At 40.8% G+C, this 18,943-nt stretch overlaps 1 long non-coding RNA gene across 1 annotated transcript; it reads left to right on the forward strand.

Moving 5' to 3' along the window:
* Positions 1-4,936: 4,936 nt before the first annotated feature.
* LOC135920502 (uncharacterized) lies at positions 4,937-17,462 on the forward strand. Its single transcript, XR_010570270.2, has 4 exons — positions 4,937-5,137; positions 6,686-6,727; positions 9,295-9,499; positions 12,185-17,462. It is a non-coding gene; the product is annotated as an uncharacterized lncRNA (long non-coding RNA).
* The last annotated feature ends 1,481 nt before the right edge of the window (positions 17,463-18,943 follow it).

Here is an 18,943-nt window from a genome sequence, read left to right on the forward strand (position 1 = left end):
TAAAAACCACCTGCTGGTGGTATAAATAAATAGGAACCACCTGCTGGTGGTTCTTCATAAATAAAACCAGTTGTTAGAAAGCGCTCGTCCTTGTGTTTCTTCTATTCTTCGTCCCTGTTTGTTGCGCAAAATAAGTTTTAAGATGTAGAAGCGTCCTTCAAAGCAAATCATTGTTCTCCAATTCCGGCGGCGTTTTCTCTACTTCCTTTTTAAATAAAAAGATATTGATCCATAAATATTCTCATAAACAACGGTTAACTTTTTTATTATTCGTTTTTGCCTGCAGTTTGGTTGTTGCCTTGGCTCTCTCCCTTAGTAGATTACTTAATTTCTCAACTCCTTGCGATTTTTGTTTCCAGTTGCCAATTTTGCACGAAAAGTGCTATACAATTAGGGAAAAACAGACGAGGTAACAGGCGACAGTCATCTTGCTTATGGGTTTAAGGGTTATTGCAGGGTTTCATGAAGGACGCTCTTTCACATTATTTTATTTTCTCACCTTATCTAACCCATATCACGTGTATATGGTTCCAGGCATCTGCCAGCGTCGCGGTGAGCCGTAACTCAAGGAAACAATGAAGCAAAGGGATAAGTTAAATGCAATTGGCGTTTTCTCCGGCCGCAACTCGTTCCATGAGAGTACAGACCAGCTGAGTAACAGCCGCATCCCTCTCCTGGTCCCAGGATCAGCCTAAACAAAGAAGGTTGAACTAACAAAAGCAACAGGTATGCGCGTGACGGTTGAATAGATGGTGACAACTGAACGCATCTCGAGTTAATCGCACAGGTGCGGAATCTATGAGAAACTGTCCTTCACATTACAAGAGATGCCGATAACTACCGCCATCTAAAAGGAGTGAAAAAGGCAGCATAATGCTGACCGATGAACAGCTGCCAAGTCTCAACATTGATCTGGCGGCGCTTTAGAAATGTGTGAGGAGTGGTGCCCTTATGAAAATGACTGTTGAAATGTTGTTGGCATATTGTTGACGAATTGTTGACTCAATAGCCTTTCAACAATACCTCAACAAATATTGAAACCACAGAGCAATAATTCAACAGTAAAGTTGTTGGGCAGTTCACAACAAAAAAGTCGTTGACTAAATTCTGTTGGTATATTGTTGAATAGTGTTGAGTATTATTAAGCCATTGTTGAGTAGTTTTCAACAATAAAGTCGTTGACTAAATTCTTTTGATATATCATTGAATAGTATTGAGTATTATTGAGCCATTGTTGAGTAGTTTCCAACAATAAAGTCGTTGACTAAATTCTGTTGATATATTGTTGAATAGTATTGACTATAATTGAGCCAATGTTGAGTAATTTTCAACAATAAAGTCGTTGACTAAATTCTCTTGACATATTGTTGAATAGTATTGAGTATTGAACCATTGTTGAGTAGTTTTCAACAATAAAGTCGTTTACTAAATGTTGTTAACTTATTGTTGAATAAGATTGAGTCACGAGCAATATTGAGTTTCGAAGTATATGTGAAAAACACACGAACATACGTATGTGTGCGTTTTTTGCATATATATGTTGCTTTACTGATCACTTGTCACCATTGCATATATACAGGGTGTTGTTTCACGTTACTTGAACCTAGACGTATCAAAAGCTTTTGACTCCGTCAACCATGAAATTTTACTTTGTAAACTTCATAGCTATGGCTTCCGAGGGCCTTTTCTAACTTTCCTTAAGAATTATTTGCACGGTCGAATTCAAGTAGTAGTTCTCGGAAATATTAAAAGCAAACCTAGACAGTTGAGCGCTGGAGTTCCCCAAGGGTCGATTTTAGCTCCCCTTTTATTCAACTTGTACGTTAATGATCTCAGTCAAGCAATTTTTCGCTGTCGGGCGTTTCAATACGCAGATGACACGCTTTTAGTCTCTCGTCACACTAATTACCATCAAGCCGTGGCTGAATTACAAACTGACACTACAAATGTTATCAGTTGGTACCGTAAAAACTTAATTTCTATTAACCAGAATAAAACTAAATTAGTATGTTTTCACGATCCACTGAAATCTATTCCTGTCATCACTCCACTGTTTCTTCATTCTCCTCTGTGTAACAATTGCTCTTGCTCTCCTATTCCATACCTCTCAAGTGTCAATTATCTCGGTGTTCATTTCGATTCTAACATGTCCTGGAACACTCACTTGGCTAACGTTTGTGAAAGGCTGCGCAAAATAGCCTGCCTACTGCATTCTATTAAAGCACTATGCCCAATTTACGTAAGGAAAACAATAGCACATGCATTAGCGTACAGTGTGCTAAGATATGGAATCTGTTCTTTTTATTTCTGTTCAGTGTTTTGGCGCAATAAAGTTGATTCTTTACTAAAATCCATAATTCGGGCGGTGATGTATGGTGTGCACATTACTAACAATTCCAGTCTTTTTTCATGCTCGCACATGCCCTCGTTCAGGCTGTTATTCAAAGAAACGGTAATCCTTTTGTATATATGGAACAATGAGTTCTGCCTCCCGTATGTCCCCGCCAGAGCATTACGTACACGTGACCGCTTTACCTTACCAAGAGTAAGGACAAGATATGGCAAACGTGTCCGTGCCTTCTATGTACCTGATGTATTAAATGACCTGCCAGATAAAGTTTTATCTTCCAGCACACGGAAAGAAGTTAAATCTTATATTTTTGATTTGTATGTGTAATTTGGTTTCTTTTCTTCCTTTCTTTCTTTCTTTCTTTCTTTCTTTCTTTCTTTAGTTTTGTTTTTGAGTTTTCTACATAACTGATTTACTGTGCCGCTCCCTGGCTTGCTCCATTCTGCCGAGCGCTGCCCCACAAGCCCATTGTTGGCTTGGGCAGGCTCGTATTTGTATGTAATTTTCGAAATAAATAAATCATTTATATATATATATATAGATGTATATACACGTGTTTCAGCTAACTTTACTCAGAGTTTAAAAATATGCCGATGCACCATAAGACGATGTGACCAAATGCATGTTGCTCACTCTTGTATGTGTTACGCTATTCTTGTATTTTTCCTAAGTAGTTAATTAGTCAAGAAAATTAGCCATTCTGAAGGAACAAAGTTAGGCGAAAAATTCCAATTAGAAAGTTCTAGAGCACTTTGTAAAACGTCCGATTAGGCCATTTCTAACTTTCTATCTATTAAGTGTTATTGTTTTTCAGCTTACTGCGGATGCCCGCGAAATACAAAAAATATCACCTGACATACCCGCTTGCGCGCCGTGCTTGCAGCGCTCTCAAACGAGCATACCATCGAGCAGGGTGTGCTGCCGCTTAAAAGGCGACAGGGCAGTGACGAAGGCGTTGGCTGTGGTATTGACGCCAGCGACGTGCTTCCCTCGCTGCGGTTCATGATGGCGATAAGCAGACGAGTGTTCACATCGGTTAAATGGTATGTTTTCGTTTGTGCGCGGAAGGCTTAGGAGCAGTGCAATCACGACTCGCAGGCGGGCATGTCATGTGGTGCTTTTTGTATTTCGCGAGCATACGCAGTAAGCTGAAAAACACTAATGCTTAACACATAGAAAGACAGAAACGGTTTATTCGTACGTGTTGCCAACTGCTCTGCAACTTGCTAATTGGAATTTTTTTCCTAACTTCCTTGCTTCAGAAGTTGGTTAATTATCCTTGACTAATTAGCTAATTAAGCAAAACACAGAAATAGCGCGACACGCTACATACCAAAGGGAGCAACATGCATTTAGTCGCGTCGTCATAGAATGCATAGAGTTTACACTCGGCCTAAAGTTAGCAGGAAGAAACACCCTGCATATATATATATATATATATATATATATATATATATATATATATATATATATATATATATATATATATATATATATATATATATATGCAGTTTGAGAAGACAAACGTCTCTACTAGCAGTGACAAACAACCGATGATTGGACGCATCCTGCATTTCCATCGGCGTCCATTATAAGGGGGCAGTGCCCTGGCTGTGTGTTAGGAAACGGAATTGCATGCCTCCATGTTAAATATGGTCAAGCTGGCGGAGAACGTTAACAAAATTCAAGTCTGGGGTTTGACGTGCCAGATCCACGCTTTGATTATGAGCCGCACCGTAGTAAGAAACTCCATATTTATTTTCACCATCTGGGGTCCTTTAACCTGCACCGAACGCACAGTACACGGACGTTCTTGCATTTCACCTCCATCGAAATGCAGCCGCCCCGACCGGCATTAGATCCCAAGCACTCGGGTTATTAGCGCAACACCTCAGGCCACTATGCCACCACGGCGGGTGCGGCGGATAAAGGAGTGAACATCGTTTTTACAGAGTGCGTATCGCATAGATGTTACCCGTTAGCACGCACAGAACGAAACGAAAAGCTTGGCTGATATGTATGTCATCGTGCTCATATTTCACATGGAGGCCACATTCTTTTCTGTGACGTAGACGGGGTGCTGGCGAATGTGTTGGGAATCTGCTGGGCCACCAAGCAGAATCTGCGCTGCTATACGTTCTCGGTGACAAATCGCACAGCGCAGAAGCACACACACAAATGTTTAAAAGAATGGGACGACAGACCGCCTGCAGTTTGCTGTGACGCCGAAATAAGAAGCACAAACAGCGACGTTTCTGTACTTTTCTGGTCAATAGTTCAGTTCGCATGGTTGCGGCACGCATTACTTTTTTTTAAAATCCAAACGACGAAAACTGTGCGCGCACAAATTAGCACGGCGTTTGCGACGTTTGAATTTGGCGCCTTTTCCCGCGCAGTCCATTAGCTCCGGCCGGTGCACCGCGTTACTGCGCCAAAGAAAGTAGTTCATCAAAGAAGTGAAGCAAAAAACTTTCATACACATGCAAAGCGCAACAATTGTTCTGTAATAACATGACATCACAGAATTTGTTATCAAATAGTACAATTTATGATAATATAAGCGTGTATTTGTATGAGTGTACATGTATGATTGCGCGTTTGCGGTGTTGATGCTTGGAGCATTCCGGCGAGTTCGTGTACGCTGTTCGCTTGAAAGCTTCCTGCTTTTCTGCGTTCTTTGTGTGCTTCGCTGTGACATCTTTGGAATATTCCTGCGTGTTGCTCGCTTTTTATGGGCTTGTTGCCTCGAAGATCGCCATGATCGCCTCCGACTCAGCGTCATCAAAGGTGAGTTGATGTTTCGAATTCCCCTTGTTCGTCCATTGCGAAGCGGTGTACGGGAGCCCGGAAATGAGTTCAGCGCCTGTGCGTGTTTTCCGCGGGCCTCTTTTCTAGTTTTCATTCCTAGCACTATCTTTCCGTTGCGAGAATTGGTTGTACAGCACTAGATTTGTGATATATAACGTGGAGCTTTGTCCTGGTTTAACTTTACTCTCCGCTTGTGGTGACGTAAGGCAGCTATGTGGTGCCAGCTAAAACAGGGCTGTTGTACGCCATGATTTCTGATACGGTGTTCGAGCACCGATTGAGTTAGCCTTATTAATGAGCGCATAACAATGCGACCTGAAACCATCCGATCTGTACTGTAATCGAAGATATTTCGTTTGCGCCACGCTAGTACAAGGCGTGTGAGTGAGCTGTAGCAACAAAGGGGGGGGGGGGTGGCGGTGGGATCAGCGAAAATGTATTCTGTTGCGCTGTTCCCTTCAGGATCGAGTGACACCGCGGTGCTTCAACGCCACCATCTGTCACGCCGTGCGGCCGACGTTCGCGCGACCGGAAAACACAGAGGAGGCTGTCTCGCAATAATAAAAAATTTCAAGTGTGTACACGCGATTCTATGCGATACGTGACATACAATAGGGGTGATGCCACAGAGTGCTGCGAAATCACCGAGTTATACGCCTTGCCAACCGCGTGTGTTTTGTTTTCCACCTGTTAGCGCGCATTCAACTTTCTTTTTTTATCTTCTCCGTTCGGTGCCATCGAGTGCTTCGCCCAAACGGCTTCGCGTAGGTGCTCTGCATTCACGGAAAGGCAGATTTCATGGCACTCCAGGTCCTACTTTACTGGGATAGAACATTAAAGAAATGTAACAGCGTGAAATTTCAGCTTTTCGCACTTTAGTAACTGATTGATGTAACAAAGTTTTAAAATCAGTAAAGGAACGAGATAAATGCCTGGCATATCTGCCTTGTCGTCCCACTGTGTTTCGAGGCGGCATGTATATGTTATCGGCAACATAAACATCAATAATTAGCATTGTTTCTTGTGACCATAGAAGTAGCTAGTTATGTCGAAAAGCCATTTTTGCTTTGAATCCGAGCACTACACAGTGAGCAGATTGAAAGGGGAGCGCATCGTTGTGAACTAAATGACGACGCTTTGCCACAAGCTTGGAATAATGTTTTTTGTCGAAAGAGCAGGTCTGTGAAATTCTTTCTTTGAGTGTAAGCAAAACTTCAGTAGCATCAGGTAGACGGGGAGTAAAAGAATGTAACACTGGGGCCTTATATGAAGGAGCTGCCTTTAATATGTGGCCATAACAGTTAAGTAGATGCGTGGAAATAATTTTTAATATAAGTAGAGGAATGTGAAATAAATTATTTGACAAGCTCACACTGCCATTGGCAAGAGCAGCCACACTTTCGTGTATTCGATGACTAGTCATTTGTATCCGTCCATTTATGTCAGCCTAATGGTCCATGTAGCTCTTTTGATTGTCGCTTTTGCTGCATCGTGGCTTCACGTTTTAATACTGACATCTTTTTTCAGATTCAAAGTGAGCTGGGAGACGCCCCAGCTGGCACGCTAAAGGTGAATTCTTTGGTCATCCATTCTGTAGCGTCACCATGACCAAATACAGTGATGCCGTGAAAATGTATTGCAGGAAGCAGGAAAAAAAAACATTGCTGATGCAACTGCAAGGCATTTGCTCCAGTGATCAATTGGTGCAGAGTGCCTTCATTAGGAGACATGGTGCCTTTAAGCACTCAGCTGAAAGACTTAACAACTGCACCGGGACTGGGAGTGAATTCAGTGTCACTTGTGAACATATTAAACGCAGAATGTGTCTTTTTCAGTGTATATGCCTGATATGAAACTTAGTGTGGACATTAGTGGTCTACATGAGTGAACATCTTTATAGTTTTACCAGAACGAAGGTATAATGGCCTATGTCATACAGCAGTGCACTGCTAGATGTATCAAACCAGAACAGCAGCACCCTTCGAGAAAGCTGGCTGAAGAACGAGCAATGATCGGGGCTTTCTGCATTTCAAGGGCCAAATTCCAAAAAGATTGATGCCGAGCTGGATGGTGCGAAGTGCCGGTCACCACCATGCTCTATCTTGGCATTATGTCTTGTTAAGATACAGAAATTGCATCACTGCTCATAAATTGGAAATTGGAAGGTTGAGGGGAAGTGGAAGGGCTCCCCTCTGGAGCAGCCAGTGCATGCCCTTTGCTATACTGATAATCCTACCTTAATGAGAACCAGTGATGCATGTTAACCTATTACGCAGCCAAGTGCATTCCTTGTTTTGTATTAAGGGGACACTAATGACACCCTAAATGAATTTTAAATAAAGCATCGTCTTAAATAACTACTTCTGTAAATTTCTTGGTAGTTGCTTGATTATTAGAGAAAATAAAGCTCAAAGTTTAATTTTCTGAGTATCGCCCCAAAATCTTCGTGCTGACACCTCATTGTCACATCATGGATTCCAAGTATATTTTCATACTTTGGTTGTATTGGTTCTGTAAATGTTCCTGACGCTTTTTATTTGGGTTTTTGGAATATGATGAAGAACATCTTTATTTGTAAAAAAAATTGCTACACCTGAACAGACGTCATCTAAATCCATGACGTCACAGCAAGCGGGTGTGGTAACTTCAAGGCAGCACTGCCACCAATCTTTCCTCTTGCTGCTTTTACAGTTTACTCGGCCTCTTGTCACGGTATGAGTAAATCTCTTGAATTGTAGGGAGGTCATGTACAGATACATCTAAAATAATTTTTCTCTATAGTGCTTTCATGCCGTAGTTGCTTAGGGGTGTTGGCACAGCTCTGCTAAGCACGAGGTCACAGGATCAAACAACCGCATTTTGATGGAGGGTAAATACAAAACTGCCCAGGTACCTTGCAGCCTAATTTAGTAAAAATTAGTCCAGAGTTCCCCACTATGGCGTGCCTAAACATCAGATTGTCATTTTGGCACTTAAAATGCCAGAATTTAATTAATTTATATTTCTTTAGTGCTCCTTTAAGCTGTAGAATTCATGATCTCTGCAAAAACTCATGCTCAAAGTATTCTCCATAAAGATTAAATAAACAGTAGATATAAGTGTCTATTTATATATTGAATTGTGGTGATACGTGATGACTATTAGAACGGTGGTACAACAAGACAGACAGAATTGTAATACAATGTGTGACGGCACGATGATGCACATCGAGGAAATGACCGAGTCTCCCTAGAAGTCCCTGACATGGACATCAACTGACTGTCCACAAACTTCTGAGTTCACTCCGTGATCTTGTGCAGCCTGTGCTTTGCGAGTCAATTAATTTAATTGAGGTGGTGGTTGGCACATACTGTCCTTGCAACTTATGTACATTTCATACAGTGGAGTGGAATCCTCACACATTACATCTGGAGCACAGCAAGTGAACATGATGTGTAGTGGTAATCTTAGTAATGATCGACAATCATGTCCCTCTTCGAGCTCCTAATGCTGCTTGCCAACACAAGCAGCAGCAGTTGCCCAAGATAGCGGGAAAGAGATTCATTGAAAAGTGGCATATGCCCAGGGTCGCATAACCAGTCACCCAAGCTGTTCTGACGGTTGATTTTGAACTCTTCCCTCAACATAGCAGCCCAATCTCCCCATTAGACCATGGGCTACCTATTGACACAAATGGATGGGAAAATAGAGACCTGAAAATATGAAGTATCCTAAGAATGGTAATCACAATAAATAGTACTAGATGTGCATTAGCTCAAGCTCTTGGGCCAGTTGGTGCATGATGAACTTGAAAAAGGGGGGTACCAGCAAAACAAAGGACGCGCACACACGGAAGAGGCGTTAGACAGGGAGTCCGTGTCTAATGACGTTTCCTTGTGTGCGTGTCATTTGTGTTTCGCTGGTACTCCCCTTTTTCAAGTACTAGATGTTTGGATACTTTGGTTTATTATTCTTGTTTGTGCTGGATTGTTCTTCTGAAACGTGGCATCCGGACAGCATAAGAAGCTTGTAAGAAGTCCAGTTTAGCATTCTAGATTTGCAACAGGTACTTTTTAAATTTATTTGCAGTAGGGCTGTTGTGTGAATGTGCTTGAAAGGCTTAAAACTGTTTTGCTAACATTTACTTAAACGTGCAGGTTCACATAGGTTGAAGGAGTGCACATTGAGAAGGTTATCCTGGCACAGCTTACCATGGCCTGCCATGGTGGACCAGGAAAGTTTGCAAGGGCCTTGCTTCACCATGTGTTCACAGAGGAGGAGCTCATGGGCCATTTGGCCTTTGGAAATAACACCAAGGGGCAAAAAGGGCTCTTGACCCCACCAGGGTCAGTGCTGTTATAGGCAAGTACCATATATCCTTTCTGGTTGCATTTTTACATTCACATTTTTTTCTAAAATTATGAACTTGCCATTGGCATAACAAACGACTTTCAAGTAGCCCGTGTGTGCAGTTGTGTGCTACGATAGCCTACTATTTGGAATGACTGTTCATATGATCATAAGTGCGTAATGCCGCCATACACAAATGCTTCTAAAATTTGAAAGCTGCCTTCACTGCTGAAAGTTTTTAGTGGCTCCACCACATAACATGAGCTGCATTGGCGCATTAGCAGTGCTACATGGCTGTCATTGCAAGGAATAGTTGGCTGTGAAGCACGCTCCAAATCTATTGGCATGGACGACATGTTTAATTAGCCTGAAAGTGTTATTCTAATACACGAATTGCGGAGAAGCTATGCTCAAGTGTGGTTACTGCTCAGCTCGAGCAGGAGCACGTTCACCAAATTGCAGAAATCAAAACAGCTCTCCAGGTTCTGAGATGTGAAACAGTAGATTCACCAATTTTAACAGACCACATCGAATTAAGGTTGCTCCTATATTGAAGGAGGTCCATGTGATGCCAGACAGCAGCCTTTTAGCAGAGGGAACCTGAGTGGTGTGGCAATTTTCTTTTGGTTGTTTCAATCAAAGAAACAACATGGACAGAGTTGCAAGCATTGCTGTCAACAGTACTACGTTTAGTGGGCGCTTACTCATTCTAAGCACTTAACCTATGACTCGTATTTATTAACGCACACTTTATCACTTTGTATTCTAAGATATGAAAAAAAATATTTATGTGGCTTTTCCCCATATACTTCAATAAATTGAAAATAGGCTCTTGGGGCCTAATGTATAAAGCTTCTTACAGTCCATCAGACATGTCCACTACTCCCATTCTGAAATTGTTAGAATTGATTCCTGCTTCCTTACTTCACCTACCTGTTAACAGGGTTATTATGAACCATTGCCAAGTAGATTATGGGCTTAAAATAATCAAAAAGATGAATGGGCTTTTCTGTCGCTCTTGTTTAGCCCGTTGAGGGTCACATTTTGGGGAGAAATATGCCTCTCTAATTTAGGAGTTAATATTTTTTGTGGTTTGCAAATGCTCAAAACTTTCGAATTGAATAGTGTCCTATTCAATTTAGTCTTTGAATGGTCACTATTTGTAAATGTGAGTATTCTAATATTTCGAAACACCAATAAAACATGAAATTTGAGCCAAAGTACGGTAAATTTTCACGTCCAATAACATAGTATAGACATAAAACGTAAGAACTTGTAAGAATAGCAGACCAGGCTACATTACTTAAGTAGCTGTACTTTAGAGGCTGTACAGCAATCATTTATGCTTACTGAAGAGTCCTGTGCATGTGAAGAAACCTTTTGCTGCTCCATTTGTGCTTTTAATAAACAGCTCTTCATAACATAACAATGACAAAAACTTGCAAACATTAATAATACTAGGTTGTGAGCCTCATCTTACATTAATTGTGATATCAGCTGTTCATTATTCAGAAGCTATCCATTATTTGATTTGCTTCTAGCATTATTCGGTTCAGCCTCAAAAATCACTTTTCGTGCACTCTTAATATTTTTATTGCAGATTTAAGTTCTTCAGAGTGACGTTCCGAGAAAATGAAGTGGTAAATAATATTTTTAAATAACGATGAAGTGGCAATACCATTTCAGTATTTGCAGTTTTAGATGTTTTATTTTTTTATGCAGGATAAAGCAGCATAATTTTTTTGTGTAATGAAACTTACAAAAACTTGTGGCAACACTCCCAAATTACTGCAATGACAGACACCAAGGAGCTAAGTGAAAATCAGTTTTGGAGAAACCCATGGAGCGACAGCACTTTAAGAATATTTTCTAGAAGCCTCAGAAGGTTGCAGCACCTCCAGTGGGATGCTAGGCAACACTTTGTTCTGAAACGGCAAATTTTTTCAGAACGTTCCGTCACAGCCACAGATGTACGGCAGTAAACCCTAAAAGGGTTAAAGAAGTCAGTCCTATGGCATATCGCTCTTAAAAGACAGCATTTCTTCGTATCTGTCACATTCTGCATGTTTCATGCTAAGCAGCTTGGTGCACAACTACATGGAATCCTCATTATAACAGTAATTCAATCGTTGAGGCAGAAAACATACTTTGCTGTAAGCAGTGTCTTCTTTAATGTAGAAAGTCCTAAGTCATTGTAAGGCGAGAAGTACATTCCGATTGCATGTGAACTCAGGAAACCTAACTTCAAATGAAGCTACACTCAATTGTAGTGACATGACAGTATTGTATTTGGAGCATGGAAAAGCACAGTTAAATGCTGCACATTTTAATTATGAAAGTTACAAGAAATAATTTAATTGTCAGTTCAGGTTTATTTATGAACAACATGAATTTTTTTCACCACTTTGTTTCTCAGCAAGCAAAGTTCACATCTTCGACATTGAGGATATTCGTAAAGTTATTTTGCTACAGTGTTTTGTTCCTCTTTGCCCTTTCCTGCATTTGACACTTAGTGGAGTCCCATGCCACACAGAATCAATTTAAATGGTCATGCTGCAAAGCTGTACCCGTGGAAAGTTGGAATTAAGCTACACAAATACATAAATCAATTTCATTATAACAAGGGCATATTGCATGCCATTCTTTTGCATGTAGAAGTTGCTTTTTAAAACTTGTTCTGGCTTCTTGTTGTTGCAGGCTTCACGTGTCACAAGTTTCCTGGTACCAACATGCCCTATGTAAAGAACTCTGGCCTCGCTTCTCGCATGGGACCAATAGCCTCTCAAGAGCCCAAGTTGGACAGCTCAAACCAAAACACAAGTGTTGTGCTTTTGTAACTCTCGACATTTTTATGTTTTATGTTAGTCTCCTGAAGGGCTCAATTTGGATTTCTCAAATGAGCATACAAATGTTGTGCCTTTCTATGCCTTGACATTTTTATGTTAATTTTATTTATGCTAATTATGCAAGTCTCCTGAGAAGCCCACATTGGATTGCTTAATCCAGAATACAAGTGCTGTGCTTTGTTATAGTTCACTACATTTTTATGTTAGTTTTTGATATGGTTCCAGTAAGGATAGTGTTTCCTTATTAATATATTTTTTAAGTATCTTAAGTCATTTCATGCCAAACCACCCAATTTTGTCAAGAACTGTTCCACTATGGCAAAGCATTTCAAGTTTGCTTGATTTTGAGTAGGTACAATAAGAAAATTTTTGAGAAAATTTGCTTTCATACATACACTTGAGTCATTCCAGGGCAACCAACCAGCGTTTTTTTGACCATCACAGATATAGTTGAAACTCCGAACTCTTGCTCCCCATTTATTTTCCTCCGCAAAAATTTTTTTGAATTTTGGCAAAAATTTATTGTTCTTGCCCAGCTAAGCTAGAAGGCACTGATACACGTTTCTTTTGAAAGGGAAATTGTATGATCCAGATATTCAGATGATGTTCATGTCAAGAGACAAGTGGTGTGACTGCCAAAATTTGCAAAGTTTGAATTTTCTTCTAATGTAGGGAAATACAGAAGGCACAAAATAAATATGAAATCAGACTGGTTTACTTGGGATAGCTGCAAAATATTTCAAGCCTTGTAGGTTCAGTTGATCAGCTAAAAAAACTGAAAGTTCCAATTTTTTGCAAGAAGCTTCGTGTTGAAGGTAAAAAATTAGCTTTGGAGGTTGGCACAAAAGTATGTCGCCCATCGTTACACAGCCCTACATGTCTGCTATGCATGTGACAAGTAACAAAAAGGTATTCTTTAAGTGCAATAAATTATTTTCTCTAATGTTCATTTGTGGATCACACATACAGCATAAATATAGCATAAATATATGAAGCCATGTCAGCTAGCAAGGAAAGATTGTTAATATAATTAGCCACAAAAACTACTCAACAAACTGACTGCCTTTTTTATCATTGCGAAGGCAGGTGACGTCAAGCGCTGCAGCTGCAGTCTCAACTTGTATTTTTTTAACATGAATGCAAAAAGTGGTCGCCAGTGGTGTCTGACCACATCAGACTGAACAAGGCAAATATGACTTTTATAGGTGAACACGTTCTGGCTCTGAAACAGTGGTAGCAAACAACACCACAAGAATCTGTTCACACTTATGTAGGTTTTCAGTCTTAATTATGAAGGTGTTTTCTACTTGCATCATCATTGGGCTCCAGGGAGCAGGGCACGAAGTGTCCTGCTCCCTCTGTGTTGCATTGCAGTGCGACATGCCCTTTAAAATGCTTTGTATGAACAATATCAGCGCTCTTCCTGGATTTACTGTCTACATAATAGCCGATATTTCTTTTTGTAAACTGCATGAAAGATATCTTTTAACACTGCAGGATTCCCTCACATATTAATACGTACGAGGTCTGTTAGAAAAGTATTTGACTTTTTTTTGCAGACACCTGATGAATATGAAACAAGCGCGTTTTCATCAGCCACCCTTGAACCTTTTCGCGCATGCACGAATTTTTTCCCGCCTGCCAATAGCGTGAATTGCTGGGACGCAGCATTTGAATGAGGTAGTACACAGTGCTCTCGTCGTTTTTTTATTGCAAGGAAAATGGCGGAGCGACTGGAGCAGTGCTACTGCGTCAAATTTTGCCAGAAACTGGGCGACAGCCACGTGGAAACCATTCGGAAGATTCAGACTGCTTTCGGTGACTGCGCTATGAGCAGCACACAGATTAAGGAGTGGTACAACCAGTTTAAAGACGACCACGCATCGGTGGAGAGCGAGCCACGCTCCAGTCGGCCATCAATATGCCGAAATGACCAGGTCATTGCCTAAGTGAACCCTGTGGTGATGCGAGACCGTCGTGTGACTATCCAAGAAATTGTGGAAGAGGTGGGCATCAGCACATTTTATCCACATTCCATTATCACCGAAGATTTGGCCATGAAGAGATTTGCCCCGAAATTCGTTCCCAAGCTGCTCATGGTGGAGCAAAAGCAACTTCGTGTTGAAGTCTCACAGACATGCTGGATTCCACAAACAGTGACCTCAACTTCACGAACACCATAATCACTGGTGACAAGTCTTGGATGTATGTTTATGACCGGGAAACCAAATCCCAGTCATTACAGTGGAAGCATTCCACGTCACCAACCAAAGACCGCTAAGTGCGCATCAACGTTAAAGTGTTGCTGACTGCTTTCTTTGACTCCCGCAGTGTGGTACACCACGGGTACGCACCACAGGGTCAAACAATCACTAAAGACTACTACAGGGATGTCCTCCATGGCCTATGTGATGCTGTGTGGCGCAAGATGCCAAAGTTGTCAACAGGAAATTGGCGCATCCATCACGACAATGCTTTTCTCGCACTTGATTCAGACTCTTTTGGCGAAAAACCAGACTCCTGTAGTTCGACAGGCTCCTTACTCTCCTTATATGGCCGCCTGCGGCTTCTGGCTATTTCCCAAAATCAAGAGGCCATTGAAAGAAGCACAATTGCAGACAAGAGAAGACATTATGGCTGCAACGACAGCTGAGCTAAACTCCATTCGGAAAGAGGCCTTCTCGGAATGCTTCTAACAATGGCAGCACCGCTGGGAGAAGTGGCTGGAGTCCCAAGGAGACTACTTTGAGAGTGATTAGGTTTCCAACGCTCCAGTTATCCCAGTTTTTTTTTCTTCAGCCAAAGGTCGGATACTTTTCTAACAGACCTCGTATTGATATTTTATGTGTAATGGCTGTATGGTTTACCTGGCCCACACCAAACACAAGCCTCGTTGCGTTAGAGCATGTGTCCCTTGGCAATAAAATGCAGACACTAACACTGCTTCTCTGTCATCTGTGTGGAGACGAAGCCAGCTTTGTGGTCTGCATTCCCAGCCGGCAAGCAGTGCGCACATCCGAGAAAAGTCGGTGCTGACAAAATTTCAAAAAAGAATTTCTCGCATTTAAAAATAATGCCTTTTTTAACTTCACACATGCATAGCAGACATGTAGAGCTATCCAATAATGTATCACATACTTTTTGGCCAACCATGAAAGCTGTTTTTTCCTTCAACATGAAGCTTCTTGCAAAAGATTAAAATTTGTTTTTTTTTACAGGCGATTAGCTGAACCTTCAAAGCTTCACATTTTTTTGCTATACAATGTCACCTGGGCTACCATTCTGTATTTAATTTCTGTCCTGTGAATTTTCGTTACGAAAAAAAAACTAACGGATTGCAATTTGACTCATTTTTGCCGGTGCCGAAAGCAATTGAAGTATTCAAATATTTAAAAAATTGGCTATTTTGGCAGTTGCATCACTTCACCGTATTTCCACGCACACCATTTGAAGGCCTCGATCAATACAATGTGCATTTGAAGAAGAATGTTGATTGATGTCCTCTAGCTCAGCTGAGCAGGAAAATTAAACTGTCACCAAAGTGCTACAAAATATCTGGCAAAAATAAATAAAAGTGGGTAACGAGTTTTGAACTCTGGTAAACATGTAGTAATGTTTCAGCTATATGTGTGCTGTCAAAAAAACGCTGGTCGATTCGGCATGGAATCGCACACCTGCAAGTGCATCTGTGCCATTGTCAGAGTTCAATAAAAACTGCATTTGACATAACTTTGTAAAAATAACTTATTGCTTTCTAAAATACATGAGTAAAATTAATAGGTATAAGTCGGCTTAAATTTAAAATGCAACGAAAGATCTCTGGTAATGGCATGATGTGCCTTTCATGTTCGCATGAAACCATATCTTTTTCTGAATTCTTTCGTTATTTTTTTGTGGCAATGAATAAAATTGTAATGGAACTCTCACAAGGAGTAACTTTGATTCCAGCACATCACTAATAGCTGTTTTTTTTTTTCATATAAAAATCTGAAGTAGTTAATATGAATAAGTCGCTTGATATGGAATGACCTGCGCAGGAACGTTATCATGGCGGAAAACACAACTGGATCATGCAACAGCAATGCGGCACAATAAATTGCTCCCATCGGCATCACTTATTGTGATTGCCATGTTTCAGAAGTATGTAACGTTTACCGAAATTGGCACATACCATTCAAGCAACAAATAAGGATTGTACAGTGATCCTTTTTCAGTTTTACAGATCTTTAAGTTGTCTGTGCCAGGTAGCATAATTTTTTTTCTTGAGCTGGATTATTCAGAGGTGGACATTACTAGCACAAGAAATGGAAACATTAAACTGATTCTCATAAATTTATTAATTCACTTATCACATCACGGCACATATTTCAGTTTGCAAATTGTAGCCAGTGATTTTGAAAGACATATTCACTTGAAATTAATTTCCAGGATGACACCAGTTGCGAAATTTTTCCATAAATGTGAGAAATACATGGGCATTCCGGTTACTTTTGTGCTTCAATGCATAACAGTGCGTTCTGTTAAAGAAAAGTAAGTGCTACAGCAGTGCATTTCTACAGCCAGTTTCATGGCATGTGTCTCGTTACTGGTGTCATTCTGGAAGTTCGTTCTAAGTGCATACACCTTGTAAAATTACCGTCTACAATTTGAAAAGCTTTATTAGGAACTGAGTTTTTCTTAATCAGCTGACTATGGTGTCTTGATTTCTCATGCAAATAATGTTTGGCACTCTGTATCTAGAATTATGTTAGCTGCAACAGTCCGTGTTTAATAAATTCCATGAAACTTAAAGATAACCACCCTGCATATCGTGCCATGGTAATAGTACCACTGGCTCCCAAATAGAGAAAGCAAGTGCCTTTTTTGAGTGCTCTTATTAACAGTCATGTCAGTCTGCTTCTACATTTAATTTAGGTATTTATTTTTAAAAATTTATTTCTTTTGAGAAATGTGTTTTACTTGAGGGCCACACAGACTACATCTTCAGTATTCTGTTTTGTTATGGTGTCAAGCTGCAGGAAGTTTGTACTGTGCAATAGTTTTTAAGAAGTTTCTGATGTGCTCAAACTACAAATGGTTGTACATTTACACAGATGTTTGTTTACAAATAAACAGTTCAGCTAGAAAAATGGTTTTTGTCTGCATCAGTTCAGCACTCTTAATATTGTGGAGGTCCATCCACTCTGACAATTGAAAAAAGTGGCATAACAGTACTGCTAGCAGTTTTACAATATGGTTTATTACAGGCGATCTGGGAGCATGCTTTTGAGCCCAGGGTGGCAGAGGCCTGCGATACAAAACCCCTGTATTTAAATTTTATCCCTGCCCTCTCACAGCAAACATACCAACGTGACATCAAAGGTAATTATATGTAACATAGCTCAGCAGTATTTTAAGGAAAGTGCAGGTTTAAACTGCTAAATACCCAGTGGGGCATAAAGGGCTTTCAACATAATTTGTGTTGATGTTCAACAGATCTGCAACAATTCTTCCATGGGCTTTCAATATTAATGAACAACACATTTCAACAACACATCAATGGGCTTTCAATTTTGAGACAACACATCTTCAACAATGCTTCAATGGGCTTTCAACATTGACAAACAACACATTTCAACAATACGTCAATGGGCTTTCAAGTTTGAGCTTCAACAATGCTTCAATGGGCTTTCAACATTGACAAACGACACATTTCAACAATACGTCAATTAGCTTTCAATATCGACAGGCAACACATCTTCAACAATGCTTCAATGGGCTTTCAACATTGAAATACACCATAGTTTCAACGATATGCCTACGATCTTTCAAATTGAGAGGCCACAATGATGTTTCGACAGAATGTCGCGGGCCAATTATCAACACTTGTCAACAATTTCCTCAATGCTGTTTCAACAATTCCCCAATGATCTTTCAAGGTCATTTGTTGACGTTGAACAATGATATCTCAATGACCTTTCAACAATTTTTTTTGTAAGGGTGGCGTGGGTGGGGCGGGGGGGGGGGGGGCGGGGGAGTATGCCAGTTGATTTCGGGGGGGGGAGGGGGGCGGGCCCCCCCGCCCCCCCCCCTCCCCCTTGGGTACGTGCCTGGCAGTCAGTATGCTTAAACTGCTGGAATCCCTTCAGCTTCTACTGAAAATGTTTCTTGCTGCGATACTATAAATTGTAGTCAGGACTAAGATCTACTCAAAACCAAGTTACTAATGCATGTGCGCTGAATGTGTTTGATTAACAAGTTAACGCTTCCACAACAACAATATGCCGATGCACAGCATATGTGCTTACAATAAATACATTCCGTAAAGGTGAACGACTGGGATCAAACTTTGTAGTAGCACTGTAAAAAGTGCTGCCATGCGTATCAGCCCCAACGAAACTGCTGCACGTCCAACCGTCTTCCTTGGAGGCACTTCTATAAAGACTGTTCGGGCCTTTCCCATTCTGGGTGTAGCATTTAGCTGTTCTCTCAACTTTTCCGCATATGTCACCAGCACTGTATGTAAGCACCGGCCCTTTCTTGGGTTTGTGTCCCTTGTCTCCCTTCCCTGATCACCTAAGGTTTTCCGAGCACTCTACACTTCTATTATTCTGTCACGACTTGAGTTCTG

This window comes from Dermacentor albipictus, unplaced genomic scaffold (assembly GCF_038994185.2).
Source record: "Dermacentor albipictus isolate Rhodes 1998 colony unplaced genomic scaffold, USDA_Dalb.pri_finalv2 scaffold_16, whole genome shotgun sequence".
Classification (NCBI taxonomy): Eukaryota; Metazoa; Arthropoda; class Arachnida; order Ixodida; family Ixodidae; genus Dermacentor; species Dermacentor albipictus.